The sequence below is a fragment of the Rhinopithecus roxellana genome, chromosome 8 (assembly GCF_007565055.1).
Source record: "Rhinopithecus roxellana isolate Shanxi Qingling chromosome 8, ASM756505v1, whole genome shotgun sequence".
Lineage (NCBI taxonomy): Eukaryota > Metazoa > Chordata > Mammalia > Primates > Cercopithecidae > Rhinopithecus > Rhinopithecus roxellana.
The window spans coordinates 61,713,970-61,731,841 of NC_044556.1; the positions used below are offsets into that span (position 1 = coordinate 61,713,970).

Below are 17,872 nucleotides of genomic sequence, written 5' to 3' on the forward strand. Positions count from 1 at the left end.
CACATTTTCTTTATCCAGTCTATCACTAACTGACATTTGGGTTGGTTCCAAGTCTTTGCTATTGTGAATAATGCTGCAATAAACACACGTGTGCATATGTCTTTATAGTAGAATGACCTATAATCCTTTGGGTATACACCCAGTAATGGGATTGCTGGGTCAAATGGTATTTCAAGTTCTAGATCCTTTAGGAACTGCCACACTGTCTTTCACAATGGTTGAACTAATTTACATTCCCAGCAACAGAGGAAAAGCACTCCTATTCCTCCACAGCCTGTCCAGCATCTGTTGTTCCCTGACTTTTTAATGATCACCATTCTAACTGGCGTGAGATGGTATCTCATTGGGGTTTTGATTTGCATTTCTCCAATGACCAGTAATGATGAGCTTCTTTTTTATGTTTGTTGGTCACATAAATGTCTTCTTTTGAGAAGTGTCTGTTTATATCCTTCGCTCACTTTTTGATTTTTTGTTGTTGACGTTTGTTTGTTTGTTTGTTGTAAATTTAAGTTCCTTGTAGATTCTGGATATTATAACTCAGTCAGATGGATTAGATTGCAAAATTTTTCTTCCATTCTCTAGGTTGCCTGTTCACTCTGATGATAGTTTCTTTTGCTGTGTAGAAAGCTCTTTAGTTTAATTAGATCCCATTTGTAATCTTAACTTTAATTTGACATTGAATTTTTAACTTTCATTTGGTTTCCTAAAGAACAATTTATAAATAATTAGGATTTGTTTTATATATGCTGAATTAATTCATTGTATAGAAATACTGACAAATACATAATGAATCTATGTGGAGATATATATATATAGATATATAAACACATATATGTAGTTTTTTGAAGTGTATGTATTTCACAGGGGTAAAACACTTCAAGATCTGTAAATATGTTAGGCATAGGCATGAAATAGAATATCACTGAAATAATTTTGATCTTATGTTTTATTAATGATAACATATGTATTTTAATTCAGGAGAACTGGTATCAATTCTGGGTATCAGGATTCTTGGGTTCTAATATCTGTGCTGACTTTACAATGACTGTAAAACATTGGGTAAGTTAACAAATTCATCTAGGTAGCACGTTCCACAATTATTTAGTGAAGATAATAGAATAGAATATTATGCCTTTTTTTCCTCTCATGGAGTTTTAAGGTTAAAATTAAGCTCATACATAGTATTGACTTTAATTAAAATTACTATTGGAACATAGTATTAGTTTATAAATCAATAGTTCACAAGGGAAGAAATTGTGCTAATATAACTGAGAGAAATGTTATCCCATTTATTTTGTTCGTCAGTAAGTGGATGTGGTGTTTCATTAAAAAATATGTCTACCTACCATAAAAATATTAGATCATTCTTTGAGAGAAATAGACCAGTAAAACTCTGGGGTTTTGACATGAGTTCACTTTTTAATATTTCAGTTATCAGAAGTCACTGCCTAGGCCAGGCGCGGTGGCTCAAGCCTGTAATCCCAGCACTTTGGGAGGCTGAGACGGGTGGATCACGAGGTCAGGAGATCGAGACCATCCTGGCTAACACGGTGAAACCCTGTCTCTACTAAAAAATACAAAAAACTAGCCAGGCGAGGTGGCGGGCGCCTGTAGTCTCAGCTACTCGGGAGGCTGAGGCAGGAGAATGGCGTAAACCCGGGAGGAGGAGCTTGCAGTGAGCTGAGATCCGGCCACTGCACTCCAGCCTGGGAGACAGAGCGAGACTCCATCTCAAAAAAAAAAAAAAAAAAAAAAAAAAAAAAAAAGAAGTCACTGCCTAGATGAGAAAACAGTAGAATATTTATGAAGTTTATAGCTGGCTCATTTATAAATACTCAAAACTCTTTGCAGACAATAAAACTGTATGCCATGTTAATCGTAAACCCCACCTGCCTCTCATATATTTTTGGTAATTAAACTTACAGAGCTTTCAGAGAATTTTCAGTTGTCTCTTAATATGCAAGACTACTGCAAATGCCTTTCCTGTGATGCTTATATTTTTGCTTTTGGTGATGTTGGTTGTTGTTATTTTTACAGTTGATTTTTAAAAAAACTTCATCAATATCTCAGAGAGCACATATAGCTTCAAGTGTCTTCCCTGACTAAATCTGTACTAATCTTTTGTCAAATTGTTGACCCCTCCACTCTCTACATATCTCATACACATTTGTACTGTCTGTTGTTGGGTCTTATGTTAAGTGTGTAAGTTCCTTTAAATCTGCTCCCTGTTCTCTAATTTCTTTGCCCGGACATAATTTCAGGTCTCACCCTTCTTGTAATGGAGTATGATAGTGACCGCGGGATGGCATCCCTACCTTCTCTCAGTTCTTTCTTCAAGCCACTCAAATGTTTCCGAAGTGCAATTAAAATCGTTGTATCTTCTTGTCCACATCTTTCTAGAAATATCCACTAAATACCAAATCAAATACTAGACCTTTATTTAAAAAGAAGCATTTGGTGAAGTGTATAATATATGTGCTTTGGAGTAGGATATGGATTGACTCTTCATTTATCCCTGAGCAAGGTTTTGAAACTCTGAAAGCCTCACCTTTCTTATTTGTTTTAAAACCTACCAGATGACTATGAAGATTTATATCAGTTAATTTATGTAAGGCATCCAGATCACTGCTTGATGTACTGCCTGCACTCAAATAAATGCATCCTTCCCACTGCCCTAAAACAGTCACATACTTCTCCTTTTCAGCTTCCTGTATATACAATGTTCTTTCTTGTCTCCTACAAAGAAGCCAAAAGAGGGGTGTGTGTATGTGTGTGTTTCTTCTTCTCCATTTTTTGTTGTTTTTGCTTCTCTCTTTCCACAACTTAGAATATTCACTGATGTTATGTGTCTTCTTGTTTTTCACCTATAAAAATTTTATGTGACCTTCAAGGTTCATCTCACATTCCAACTACTGCGTGCATTATTTTTCAATTTCTTTCCACTGAAATGTTGATTACTTTCTTTTGAAACTCCATAGTTCTATATTCTTTGCTTATGATATCTGGCACATTCAACCTTGTATTATACTATTTGAATTTTTGTTGCTGAACTCCACTCCAGATGGTTAGCAGATTCAGGGACGACGTATCTTAAGGCTTCCAGCAATTTCACAAGCTAGAAATCCAATAAATATTTATGTGACAGATTATACTTTCCAAAGATGGCTGCAACAATAACTCCCATTGCACATATGTTATGTAATGTAACATTGGCTATTCCCCATCAAGAAGTAGAGTGTCTTTCTTCTCTCTCTTGAACCTGGGCAGAAATTTTGACTATTTGGGGTAATTAGAATAGGACAGAAGCGAGGCTGTTCCTCTTGGTAGCTTTCACTTCCTGCCTCTTAGAACGTTTGCTCTTAAGATTCTCCCTTCCTGGAACTCCTTTTTCTCTTTGTGTTTCAGTTTGCATAATTTCTGTTGGTCTGTCTTTATATATCTCCAATACACCTTCAAGTTTACAGATTCTTTTCTTGGCTGTGTTGAGTCAATAATGAGCTTTTCAAAGTCAGCTGGACACGATGGCTCATGCCTGTAATCCCAGCACTCTGGGAGGCTGAGGTGGGTGGATCACCTGAGGTCAGGAGTTTGAGACCAGCCTGGCCAACATGGTGAAACTCCATCTCTACTAATAATACAAAAATTAGCTGGGCTTGGTGGTACATGCCACTAATCCCAGCTACTTGGGAGGCTGAGGCAGGAGAATTGCTTGAACCAAGGAGGCAGAGGTTGCAATGAGCCAAGATCACGCCATTGCACTCCAATCTGGGCAACAACAATAATGAAACTCTGTTTCCAAAAAAAAAAAAAAAAAAAAAAAAAAAAAAAAAGCACATTTTTCTCATATATAACATTTTTCTCATATATATTTTATTTCTCACATTTTCATTTGATTATGTCTTATAGCTTTCATCTCTCTGCTAAAATCACCCACCAGCTTATGTATACTCTCCACCAGAGCACTTAACATAGCAATCATAGTTTACCTAAAATCACTCTTTGATACTGTAGCATCTGAATCATATTGGTTATTGTCCTCTTAATTGCCTTCTTTACACTGCTTTTTTTTTTTTAATTGAAATCTATTTTGTATAGGATATTGGAGGCCAAGATAAGCAGCTTTATACCTGGAAATGGGCCTGCCTTTCCTTCAGTTGAACCCTTAAATGTGAAGGCCAAGGGAAAAAGTAAACCTAGTGTACACGGTGAACTGGGTTTGAGATTTGTTGTTGCTGTTGTTATCTTTAGTGTACATAGGCCTCAGATACCTCAAGTATTACCTTATTTTTAGTGTGAGAAAAGCTTTTTCAGTGGGAGTTTCTCAATATCTGTTCCATCCTCAACTTTAGGAGTTTCCTTTCTGCTTCACCTCAGACAGCATACTCTCCAAATTCTTGCTACGTTCCCTGCCATAGTCAATTTGTTAGCTGGTTACCTCGGCAGATGGCACTCTCTTTCATTCTGATTAAGTTCCAGTATTAGAGGCGGGGACTTCTTAGTAACACTGTTTCAGTCCCACTTAGTAGATCTACTGGGCCAACATGTATGCCTGCCACAGTTCCAGGAGTAGATTTTATTTTCTTATTAACTTTCTGTAGATGTAGTGAGCTTTCAGTGATGGAATATGGGTGACAGTTTTTGTTGCCTTATTTTAAAATATATATATATATATATATATATATAATTTGAACTTTTATTTTAGATTTATGAAAGATTTCTATAAGGAGAACTACAAAACACGGCTGAAAGAAATCATAGATATTTGTTGTCTTTCTCCAAAAATCGAAGGATTTAATTTGCAGAAGAGACAGGAAAAAATGATCTAGATGAGGCTTCCTTTACACAGCAGCTGCTGTTCTCTCTGTCAGGTCTGTGCCATGAGGCATGGGCTCCCGTTACATGGAAACTCTGGGATAATTAATGTTTGTTGTTTTAAACCCTAAGTTTTGGGCTAATTTGTTACCTAGCACTGGATCTCAATAAATATTATCTACTAGCTGCTATCATGTGGTGAAAAAACTTAAGACTCTTATATTAGGAAGACTTGCCTGAGGAAATAGTTTTAATAGGAAAGCTAGAATTATAAGTTAATTCTCACAATGCAAGATCTGCGTATTTGTCTACCGTATTGTACTATATCTGATTGATTATTTAACTCTTAATTAACATAAATCTATTGATTAAGGTATGTCTCCTATCACTTCAAGTTTATGTGCTTTCAACTAGTCATTGTATCAGCTGTGTTTAGAAATAACCTTCCTCTTCTAAGAGCAATAGTTACTATAAGATGACATAGCTGCTTAGGATTCAATAGAAGTTTATTGTCTGCATAGAAAAACATGAGTCTAAATGAAAGAGAAGATATCAGTGATTCTGTGAATAGCTATCACATGGCCTCTGAATAATAGAAGGGGAATTTCTGTGAATTTACCAATGCCAAGTAAAGTAGTTTGTTTTAGCTGAAGTGAAACCAGTAGAAATAAGTGAAGCTGAAGCCAAATGTTGATCTAAAAAGCTGAAGGTCATACTAAGTGAGTAAACATACTGCAATTTAATAATTATGAAATATTATATTTCTTAAGTATCTGTTTAGCTATAATGTTTGGCTTGATGATTTAAAAACTAAAGATGTTCTTAGTTACGGTGGACTAACTGCTATAAAAACAAACCTAAAATCTCAGTAACTTACCATAATTAAGGTTTATTTCTTACTCACGTCACTGGTCATTAGTAAACTAATGCCTCATTGAAGTAGGTGTTTTCCGGTTAGGGCTGCTTTATGCAGGTATCATGGATCCAGGCTTCTTGTACCTATGGTTCCACACATTTTAAGGGCTCAGTTTTCTAAATCTGTCTAGCAGAGAAGTGAAATTCAGACTGTGGTGAAAATACACATGCTCTCAATTACTTTTGCCCAGTGATGACACACATCAATTTCATTTTCATTCCGTTGTTGAGAACAATCACATCTGATGGGTAAGAGGCCTGGGCAAGAAGATCTAACAGGGTGTCAGGTTGAAATAAATATTTGGAAATAGCTAGCCAGTTTATGCTACAAGATACATGTCTATATAATTGCATTTATGTTTTGTGATTTTCTTTTACATCAAGAAGAAATCAGAAAGGATTATGTATGAAATTGAATGGGAGAAAATTGTGATGTGTGAAGTAGAACAGATTACGTAAATACATCTTTAATATCACTATTATTTCTTCTTCAAATGTTTGCTATAAATCCCTACTGTTGGCTATAATTTGATATAATTTACCAGTAAATCAACAGGAATTCAAGTTGTTTTTAAGGCATTTATTTACGAATTTAATTTAAAAAGACAGATATAGAACCATTTAATTCTCAATCTTGTTGGACATAAAATTTCGTAAATAGCAATTAGCTCAAATTAGGTTGTTCAGATTTGTATACTTACTCAACTTTGTCACTTTGATTTCAACTACTAAGAGGTATTAAAATATCTAACTATGATTGTGAATTATTTCTTCCTTTAGTTTGGCCAGATTTTCCTTGTGTATTTTGCAGCTCTGTGATTAGACACATATATGTGAATGCTTATTACAACTTCCTGATAAATGATTTTTTTCACAATCATAAAATGTTTCCCTCTGTCCCTGCTATTAACTTTTGTTTTCAAGTTTATGTTGCCTAATCTTAATATAGCCATACAAGCTTTCTCATGCTTACTATAGGGTGGTACATTGCTTTACATTCTTTTATTTCAATGAATCTGGGCTTTTATTTTTTATTTTATTTATTTATTTTTTTGAGACAGAGTCTCACTCTGTCACCCAGGCTGGAGTGCAGTTGTGCAATCTCAGCTCACTGCAACCTCTGCCTCCTGGTTCAAGTAATTCTCCTGCCTCAGCCTCCCGAGTAGCTGGGATTACAGGCATGCACCATGAGGCCTGGATCACTTTTATGTTTTCAGTGGAGACAGGGTTTCACAGTGTTGGCCAGGCTGGTCTCGAATTACTGACCTCAAGTGATACGCCCACCTTGGCCCCCCAAAGTGCTGGGATTACAGGCATGAGCCACCATGCCTGGCCTGTGCTTTTATTTTAAAATGTATTTTTAAAAGCAGAAATAGTTGTGTTTTATTTTTTTAATCCAGTACGGCAATAATTTCCTTTTAATTTGAATAGTTAGTCCATTTGTGTTTAGTGCAATTATTCATGTGTTTGGACTGATTTCTATTATTTTGTTACTTGTTTTGTATTTCATCTCTATTTTGTGTTATTTTTTATTTTATTCCTGCTTTCTTTTGAATCAGTAAAGTACTTTGACGTTAGTGCATTATTTCATTTTCTTCTGTTTGTCCTGTAGCTATGTCCCTTGTATTATTTTTTATTTGCTTTTCAAGAGATTGCAATAGATATCCTCAAACTGTTAGCATCTATTTAAGTTGTTATTGTGTCCCCATTTAGTGTAAAATGTGACTTAAATAAACTTTTTTTTTTTTTTTTTTTTTTTTTGAGATGGAGTCTCACTCTGACCCAGGCTGGAGTGCAGTGGCACAATCTCAGCTCACTTCAACTCCCACGTCTCAAGTTCAAATGATTCTCCTATCTCAGCCTCCCAAATAGCTGGGATTACAGACGCATTATCTGGGATTACAGACGCATAATAAATAGTTAGGCCACCACGCTTAACTATTTTTTTGTATTTTCAGTAGAGATGGGGTTTTGCCATGTTGGCCAGGCTGGTTTCTAACTCCTGACCTTCAGGTTGTCTGTCTGCCCAGCCTCCCAAAGTGCTGGGATTACAGGCGTGAGCCTCCGTGCCCAGCCAATGTAAAGAAATTTAATAAAGTTATTATCCTTCCCTTTTTTTGGTCATGTATTTTACTATTACTTCATACTGCCCCTCAGTTATCTCAGGTCTTTGATAAAGTTTTAATATTTTTACTTATTATTTAGATTTAGTAATGCTGATTAATTTTTCTCCAAGTTCATCAATCTTTTCTTTTGTAGGTGTTTAATGCTGTTATTCCAATCCAGGCTACTTTTCGTTTCAGATCAGTGTACTTTTAAGTTACAGAATTTCCATCCATTTCTTCATAACTTCCCATTTCTCAAGATTTCCCACTTTTTCATTCACTTATCCATTTTCTGCCTTGCAGTCCTTTGATATATTTTTAGCAACTTAAAAAACAAACAAACAAACAAACAACCAAACAAAACCTTGTCCCTGCTAATTCCAACATCTTTTCACCTCGGTGTCTCTTTTGATTTTTTTTTTTTTTTTCATGATCATGGGCTATATTTTTCTACTTCTTTACATAGATTAGTAAGTTTTTATTGTATGTTGGACATCATAGGTGACACTTGCAATATGTGAATTATGTTGTTTTTCTGTAAAAGTTATGATGATTTGTTATGGCAGGCAATTTAATGATGAAGCATCCTCTTGATTCTATCAGGCTCAATTTTATTTTTTATTAAGACGGATCTATTCTAGTTTTGTCCTAAGAATTGCCCTTACTCTTTAAGTGCAATCTTTCAAGGTTTACCAGAGCCTCCCAATTTTATATATCTGTACTGAGAAAGTTATCATACCTATGTTTGGTTTCCAAACCCACAGCAGCCATTCTCAGGTAGTGCTCATGGATTCTAGTTGCAGCATATTACATGCCCAGCCTTTATTTAAAGACTCCATGCACATGTCTGCTATTGCTCCTATGCACAGCTTTTTCCTTTTTAGACCCTGAAATCTTCGCCTCTTCTCCGAAGCTTGAAACTTGCACTAGCAGTGTGGTGAGATTGTTGTCTCTTTTGGATTCCTTCTCTCTCCACTGTGCAGTGAAAAGTGCCCCCAGGTTGGAATCCAGTCCAGAAACAGGTATAAAATGATATGTTTTCCTTTTTCAAAAATCATATGCCTGCATTTTAATTTTTATTGTCTCAAATTTTTCCAGTTTCATAGCAGTTTATAGAGGGAGACATGTCTTTTTCCAGTTCCTCCATTATGATAAAAATTAGAAATCCCAGTTGAATCAACTATCGTAATAAATAATTAATAGAAGGCGAAGTCTGTTTTTCTCTTCATGTCTTGTCTTTTTTTACATCATGTAGCTCAGGTAATATTATTGTATGAATACAATGTAGAGTCCTGGGTGCTCATTTTTACAGCTAATTACAATGACTATAATTAATATATAAATACTAATCATCCTATCTAAATTTTAGAATTAAAAAAACAACAGCAATATCAATTCATCTTTAGATGCCATTTATTCAATAGGCAATCATAGCAGTTGCCTTAATTAGAAAAGTTATTGGTAGAAGAAAAGACAAACAATAAAATGAGAACTACCACTTTCTGAAAACAAGCCAGGCCTTTTTTTCTTTTTTCCAACAAATAACTGTGTCCTTTGATGAGTACTTCTATAGATATAATACCATGGGAAATAAATGACAAGTGGGAAAGGGAGCTTTTTCAAATTCACACAGGTTCTCCTACTCTGCCAGCAAGAAAATGCTGTTGACAATAAAAAAAATGTGATTTTGTTTTAATCATACACTTCCAAAAATCCGGTATTAATAATAAATAAATTAAACTGAATAGGATTTAATATAGGAAATCCTGACTTATAGCCAACTGGAAACCAGAGGTCTTAGAAAATGTAAGTGCCAGTTCCAATGAAAAAGTATGTAGTATATCCTGCTAATTGTCTTTGGAGTATACATGCAGTTAATTAAAATAATTTGACTTCTAAACCCTGTACTGAATGAAAATCAGAATAGTGTACTTTAAAATCGATAGAGTATGCTAAAAAGTTTTAGTTAGCTACTATGCTAATGAAATTTCAGTTTTGTTAAAAGAAGCATTTAAAACCATTTTCACTATGTTGGGAGTACTATCTATTCGTATTTAATTATTCCAAATTTATACTGTATATCTTATTAACTCCTATTTTCTTCATTTTAAGACTACATATTAATTTCACTGGTTTATTATTTGGATTCAGACACCATAAAAATTAATTAGAAGATATTTTAATGTAACTGTGATTTATTAATATTCTTATATTTATATTCTTAGGTATCTTAGAAAGGTACTTCAATCTGACTTTAAATTCTGTAAGAGCATCTTTTTAAAATCTTCTCTACTACTGTTATTTATCACCACTTATTACACATCACAATAGATAGTTATTTCATATATTTTTCATGTTGTATGTTTGCTAGTATGTGTCAAGAAGAAAGAATGGAAGAGCACTCAAGCTTTCTCCAATGCTGACATTTTGAAAATGTCATAGTTTATAAGGAAATAATGAAAACCCATATTACATGGCAGGACATTCTGACCTTTTGCTTGGAAATTGATACGAGTTCTTGGGCAAACTCTGTAAAGAAACTCAGAGGTAAAATTCAGTTACTAATAAGTAATTGAAGATTTCAAAGGTCACAGCGCGAGCAACAATTTGGTCTACAAGCTAGGGCATGGAATAAATTTATTTTTCAATTATCAGTTTCCTCTCTAATGTTATTTCAGGGGCAGCAAACATGTGAAGGTGTGTGTGTGTGTGTATTTTAAGGCAGCTTTGGATATTGATTTTTAAAGTATTTTTTAAAGGTTAAATTGAGGTATAGTTGGACATATAACAGGTTGTGCATAATTAAAACAAACAACTTGATAAAATTTGACATATGTATATACCTGGGAAACCATCACCATGATCAAGATAATGAACGTGTACGTTACAGGCAGACTTTCCTGGTGCCTCTTTGTACTCCATTCTTCCCTATTCCAACCCCTAAGCAGTAACAGATCTACTTTCTATCACTGTGGACTATTTCACATTGTCAAGATATTTTTGTAAATTAAATCATACTGTATGTTCTTCTTAATTATCTGGCTTCTCTCAACAAATTTATGTTGAGATTCATTCATGCTGTAAAACATATCAACAGAAGATTACTATTTATTGCTGAGGAATATTTTGAATGTACATAATACAGTTTGCTTTTTCATTCACCTGGTGACTGGAAAGTTCAGTTGTTTCAAGGTTTTGGCTATGATAAAGTTGTATAAATGTTTGCATACAAATGAGATGGCTGGATCAGAGTAGGCATATTTTTAACTTTTAATGAAACTGCAAAATGGTTTTCTAAAGCTGTTGTAACACTTTACATGCCTCCCAGCAGTATATGAAAGTTCCAGTTCCTCAATCTCCTTGCCAGGATTTGAAATGTTCAGCTTTAAAAATACTTTTTTCAACTTTTATTTTAGAATCAGGAATAACACATGCAGGTGTGTTACAAGGATACATTGCATGATCCTGAGGTTTGGAGTACAAATGAATTTGTCACACAGGTAGTGAGCATAGTACCCAACAGGTAGTTTTTTTCAACACTTAACCCCCTCTCTCGCTCTCCCCTATTACATTCTCCAATCTCTGTTGTTCTCATTTTATGACCATGTGTACCCAGTGTGTAGTTTGCCCTTACAAGCAAGAACGTGTAGTATTTGATTTTATGTTTCTACATTAGTTTGCTGAGGATAATGGTTTTCAGCTGTATCCACATTGCTGCAAAGATCACGATTTCTTTCTTTTATATGCCTACATAATATCTGATGGTATATATGTACCACATTTTCTTTATCAGATCTTCTCTTGATGGGTACCTGGGTTGATTCCATGTGTTTGCTATTGTGAATAATGCTGCAATGAACATATGAGTACACGTGTATTTTTGGTCAAAATGTTTTTCTTTGGATATATATACCCAGTAGTGAATTGCTGAGGTGAGTGTTAGTTCAACTCTCAGTTCTTCAAGAAATCTCCAAACTGCTTTCCACAGTGGCTGAATTAATTTACATTGCCACCAACAGTTCATAAGTGTTCCTTTTCTTCACAGCCTCACCATGTACATTTTTTTTAATAATAGCTATCTGTATTTTGTAAAGTAATAGCCATTCTGACTCATGTGAGAGGTGTCTCATTGTGATTTTGATTTGCATTTCTCTGATGATTAGTGATAAAGAGCATTGTTGTATGTTTAGTGGATGCTTGTATGTCTTCTTGTGAGAAGTGTCTGTTCATGTTCTTTGCCACTTTGTTTTTTCCTTGTTGATTTAAGTTCCTTATATAATCTAGATAATAAGCCTTTCTTGGATGCATAGTTTGTGAATATTTTCTCCTACTCAATAGGTTGTCTGTTTACTCATTTGATAGTTTCTCTTTCTGTGCAGAAGTTCTTTAGCTTAATTACATTCTATTGTTACAGGAAAGGGGTTCCGATGCAGATCTCGAGAGAGGGATCTTGGATGTTGCACAAGAAAAACTCAGGGCGAGCCTGTACAGTAAAGTGAAAGAAAGTTTATTAAGAAAGTAAAGGAATGAAAGAATGGCTACTCCACAGACAGCGCAGTCCCAAGGGCTGCTGGTTGTTCATTTTTATGGTTTTTTCTTGATAATATACTAAATGAGGGGTGGAGTATTCATGTCTCTCCCTTCTAGACCATATAGGGTAACTTCCTGATGTTGCCATGGCATTTGTAAACACAGTAGGTCAGCTGTGTCTAAACTCCAAAGGGAGGAGGGTTCAATGAGTCTTCTCTAACCTTCCCCACTTTCTGTAAGGGCCTGAACTAATTTTTCAAGTTTTTGGAGTCCTCTTGGCTGAGAGGGGCATCCATTCAGTCAGTTGTGGGGCTTAGAGATTTATTTTTGGTTTACAGTATTGTATCCCAGCAATCTTTGCCTGTCCCGACCTGCAGGACAGTCGAACGGGCCCTGGAAGGGGGAGTGGGAATGGAGGAGACAAGAAAACACGAGAAATGGAGACAAGACAAATAGCCTGATCAAGTCTCGTTTAATGGTGGCGGTGCAATGCCTTATATAGGCTGGCAGAGGAAGAGGTTGGGCCAGGGCGGTGACAGGAGGCTGGGTTTACTCAAATTACAATTGTGCATGCGCCGTGGGTTTGTAATTTTCCCGGGCGCGGGATCGCGCCTGCGCCGTAGGCTGCATATCTTCCTGGGCGGGAAAAATGTTTGCGCCCCTGCGGGAAAAGTTAGCGCGGGCGCGGGAAAGGTTTGTAATGAAGAACCCGGAAATGTGCCATCTTGTCTCAGCTTTGCGGAGATCAAGCAACAGAGGTCAGCTAATTCCGGGCCTCATGGCTCCGGACGTTTGCCTAGTGTAGAAATTTTTAAAATTTTACATTTCACATGTAGGCATATCATCATTTGACTCAATTATTGTATATGAAGTGAGATTTGGATCAAAGTTAATTTAAAATTTTTTATCTTGTATAAGTTATTTCAATAGTTCTTTCACAGTTTTTGAAGTCTATCTTTCCCAACTAAATTTCCTTGTAGAAATCTGTTGTCCATGTATTTGTGGCTCTCTAATCTCTTCCATTCAACTGTTTGTCTATCTTTATGTCAATACTACACTGTATGATTACTATGACTTTATGCATCTTTTGTACTTGGTCATTAGCTACTTATATCCAGATGGGTCCCCAACTTATGGTGACTTAATCTGTGAATTTTCAACTTAACTATCTGTTCATCGAGGTATTAAATGCATTTTAAACCTACAGTATGGGGTTTTATCTTGGATTTATCAGGACATACCCTTATTATAAGTCAGGGAACCCCTGTATTTGTAATTGTTATATCTTTTTTATATCCTGACCCTTTATCATTATAAAATATTCTTTAACTCTGGCAACATTTTTTGTTTTAAAATCTACTGCCTTTGTTTTAAAATCTATTAGTACAGCCACTCCAACTTTCTCTTGATCACAGACACTTGGGATTTAACCTCAACATCCCGAAGCTGGGAGTAGGACTGAAAAATGCTAAAGTCCTTATCCTCTGGAGAAGGAAATTCTCCAACTGGGGGCTAGGGTGGGGAGTGGCAGGATGAGGGAGACCTGTGATTTTGGGTACTGTAGTCTGGAGAGGAGTCTGCTTTGCTGAGCTGGAGAGGAAGGAGGGACTGGTATGGGTTCAAATTCTGTATTATCACCTTTCTTAACCAATTTTTGTAGATTTTCTTGAATAGGTGTTTCTTCTTTTGCTTGGTGCTCTTAGGATCAATTCCAGAAGGTTTAAATGATTGGATTAGTTTTTGGAAAATAATTTCTCCCAATTTCCCTGGGGATTGTGTCAGTGGAGCTCTTCATGTTATCATACCTACAGTGAATCTCTGGAATTTCTAATTTATACATAAAATGTTGCTTTTCAAAAAGCATGAAGTAAAGATGACAATATGTTTACATGTATTACGACTTGGTACTTACACGGGTTTCAGTTATATTATTTTATCTGATGTTTTTATGTCTATAATATTTTATAGTTTTAAAAACTAAGAGAAAATTACTAAGAGGGTATATATCACTGAAAGTATCATGGCACTGACTGAACTGTTTTGAATCTTTATTCCATGTGTAAGATAGATAGGTCTATCATAATCTGGCAGTACTGCTCAGATTGTGATTAATCACAATGAAGGTTTATTTACGTATAACTTATCACTATTACTGCCTACTTCAGACCTCCATCGCTCATTCTGGGTCCCCATTGTTTACACAATCCAGTCCACATTTATGAGCAAATAATTTACATTTTTTATTATCAGGACCAAGTCTGCTTCTCCAGCCTTATCATCCACTGCTCTGTTTGTATGGCTTTTAGCCACTATAGAATATTTAATGTTACTCATGCTGTACTACATTTTCATTTATATCTGTATTTTGTATTTTCTTTGAACTGAAATTAGCATTCTCCATACTCTATCTGAAGAAACTGTAGTCATTTTCTAGGTTGAGCTCATATATTATTCTCTTTGTGAATACAAATAGTAGCTAAAAATTACTGAGCTTGTGTATATGTCAAGCAAACCGCATACAATTCCAGATTTAATTTACTATCTTTGGAAAGAAGGCATTTTTACCCTCCTAAGTGCATAAAGTACATTAGAATGAGTGAATTAAATCCCAGATTGCTATGTCATAGCCAATATGTCAGTATTTCTGACAACATAGACGAGTATCTTTTCTCTAGAACATTCAGGTTTCCACGAAGTTTTCTTCAACATTTTCCTCTTCAATTCTCTCACCTCACTTTCCACACCCAGTGTACTTACTTGCTCCTTCCCCTCTGTTAACTGAGAATGTTCTTCATAATGCTGAGTCATAGTTCATAATGCTGACTTCATATTCTGATCACTTTGATATTTGATATTTACAAGAGGGTAAAATTCACTTAATAAATTATGAAATTATTGAAGCTTTTTTGTTTTTGTTATGTTCAGCAAAAAGAATCATGAGAAAAACAGAAAAATTCTCAATAAATATTTGTTGAGTCTTCAGATTTTATGGTTTTTGTTTTAATAGATAAGTAATTATGAAAATTTGGGACTTATTTTTACAATGTGACAGTATTTATCATTTTACTTAATTAAATTTAAAATTTATTCCACAGAGGCCAATAAAATATTATTAATAAGGGATATATATGTATGTATATGGTATCCAGTAAAAGTTATGCATTAAATTTTACCTGTAGCTTTAAAAATTAGGCTTAAAATTTTATGGAAATAAATCAGATTCACACGGGTACATATGAGTAATACAAAACAGATAGCTAGAATAATTTATTTGAATTATATTGCAGTATAAACATATTTTACTTGATTCTTCATGTATTAGCTCTGACAGATAGGAAATTTATTTCAAACCCTTGAGTTCAATTTTTCAGTCTTTTACTTTCTCTCTAATCTTTAATAAAATAATATTTTAAAAAGTCATACTAGCAAAACATGAGGTAATAGATATCATAAACCGTTTATTAAAAAAGACACTTTGCTAATAATTATCCTGATGCCATTTGAAATGGTATCTTCATGTATTCTGTATCTTGCTGCAATTGATCTAGCTATTAATCGATTATAATGCCCAGGAAAACTGATGTTCATTCATTTTGGTCAAGGACAAAATGTGAAACTGTGTCAAGTCACTGGAGGATTCTTTTTTAATAAATATCCTATTCTTAAATTTTACTATGCATATCTACTTCCATTTAGGCATCCTGAATATTAACAAATCTCAATGTATAAAGTATGCACAACAGGGATTTTTAGCACATATAATGAAGTCAGAAATTTATAGTTTATTTTTTGGTTAAATCTCTTGCCTTCCAAATTTCTTTTTTTCTGCTTTCTTCTTGTCTTCATGAGTATTTTTAACACAAAGTTGAAATTGCTGGCATATTCAAGCAACATTATAACTTTCAGAGAAAGAGAAACAAGGGCTGTATGCTTTTTTTAAAAAAATGTATTCTTAAATAGACCAGCATTGCCAGTAGATTATATTATATATAATGACAATGACAGTTATTTGACATTGTGTGTGATGTGTGCATGAATGACCGATTGTGTATGTATCAAAGTAGTAATTTGAAATAAGATGGAACAAAGCGTTCTGTTATCATTTAATCATATGCTACATCAAATGGGTATATAAAATATTTAAAAATCAGAAAAAATTATGTTTATTTAAATTACAACAATTTAGAACAATGCAGTTATTTTCATTTGTTTTCTTCACCATTTCTCTTATAGTTTTCATACAGATTTCAAATATCATTTAAAAATTGATATATCTAGATAATACAAACACAGCACTCTACTGTTTTATGCAGTATATCAACTATACTCATGTCTTTTGTTTTCAAAAGTAAAACACATTTACACGTATTCTACTTGCCTTTAAAATTGATAAAAATAAAGTGAAATTATCATCATGCTGTTGACAGAATGAAAATTCTCATTTTTAGTGGATAAATTAATAGGATATATCATAAGAATAGCAAATGAACATAGCACTCTCATATCAGTGAATAACCAGTAAAAACTTACCCCAATGCAAATACTACATGGGTTTCTTTGGATGCCACTTTTTTCCTTCCTGTAGAGGGTGATTTTAAGCAAGCAAGGATAAAGTCATGAGGTGTGTTAGGTGAGGGAGTAGAAATTAGTGAAAGTGATTTTTGTCCTGACATACCTGGAGTGTTATCAAGTAGCCCTAGCCTACCTACTCCTTTTTGGTTATTTCCTTGAGTAAGCAATGCATACTTACACAACAGCATGAGAATAGCTTTCATAGAACTATGTGTGCAAAGCATTGACTGCATCAGCTTAGTTTTGCTGCTTTTTCTCATAAATTATTTCTTTTGATGTTCACAAAACTGCAGGACAAGTTTTATTCTTTCCGTTTAATAAATAAGAAACGAGCTCTCAGAAGGTGTCATATATAAGAATCAAACAGCTAATGACTGTTTTGTTAGGACTTAAATCAGAATCATATTATCCCCTATCGAATTATCTTTTCACCATATTGCATCTATTGTGGCAAATTTAGTAAGCACTTCAAGGATGGCAGGTGATTTAAAAGCTTCTTTATCCCCCCAAACAACTCTGGAGTTTAGTGTTAGAATGTCTGTTTTTCAGATGCAAAACTGTAACTGAGATAAAATAAATTATTTGTTCAAGAAGTTAGTGGTGTTCAAAAATTGTGCATGTGTTTCAGGCTGCAAAGCCTCTATCACACATTTTTTTCTGTTGCAACCATTCACTGGAAAAGTGGAAGTCTATAAAACTGAAAATTATATAGCCCTATAAACAAGTCTTGAATTCTTTAATTAAACCTGGGCTGTGAACAGAGGCAATCACACATGGGAGTGTGGCAAAAATTTATAGGAATATATAAAATATTAATTCATTAATTAGTAATTTGACTTTAACAAGTTGAAAATTCGTTTATTACTTCATGTGCATCATAAAATATTTATTAAAGCATGAAGTAATCAATATTTAATAGGTAGCCAAATTTATCTTTC

The 17,872-nt window shown here is 34.4% G+C and overlaps 1 long non-coding RNA gene across 1 annotated transcript in view; it reads left to right on the forward strand.

Moving 5' to 3' along the window:
* Positions 1–5,969: 5,969 nt before the first annotated feature.
* The window catches only part of LOC115899207, a 41,674-nt gene continuing 29,771 nt past the window's right edge, over positions 5,970–17,872 (forward strand). The window contains exon 1 of the long non-coding RNA XR_004058917.1: positions 5,970–6,182. This is a non-coding gene — a long non-coding RNA (uncharacterized LOC115899207). The remainder of the gene's footprint in view (positions 6,183–17,872) is intronic.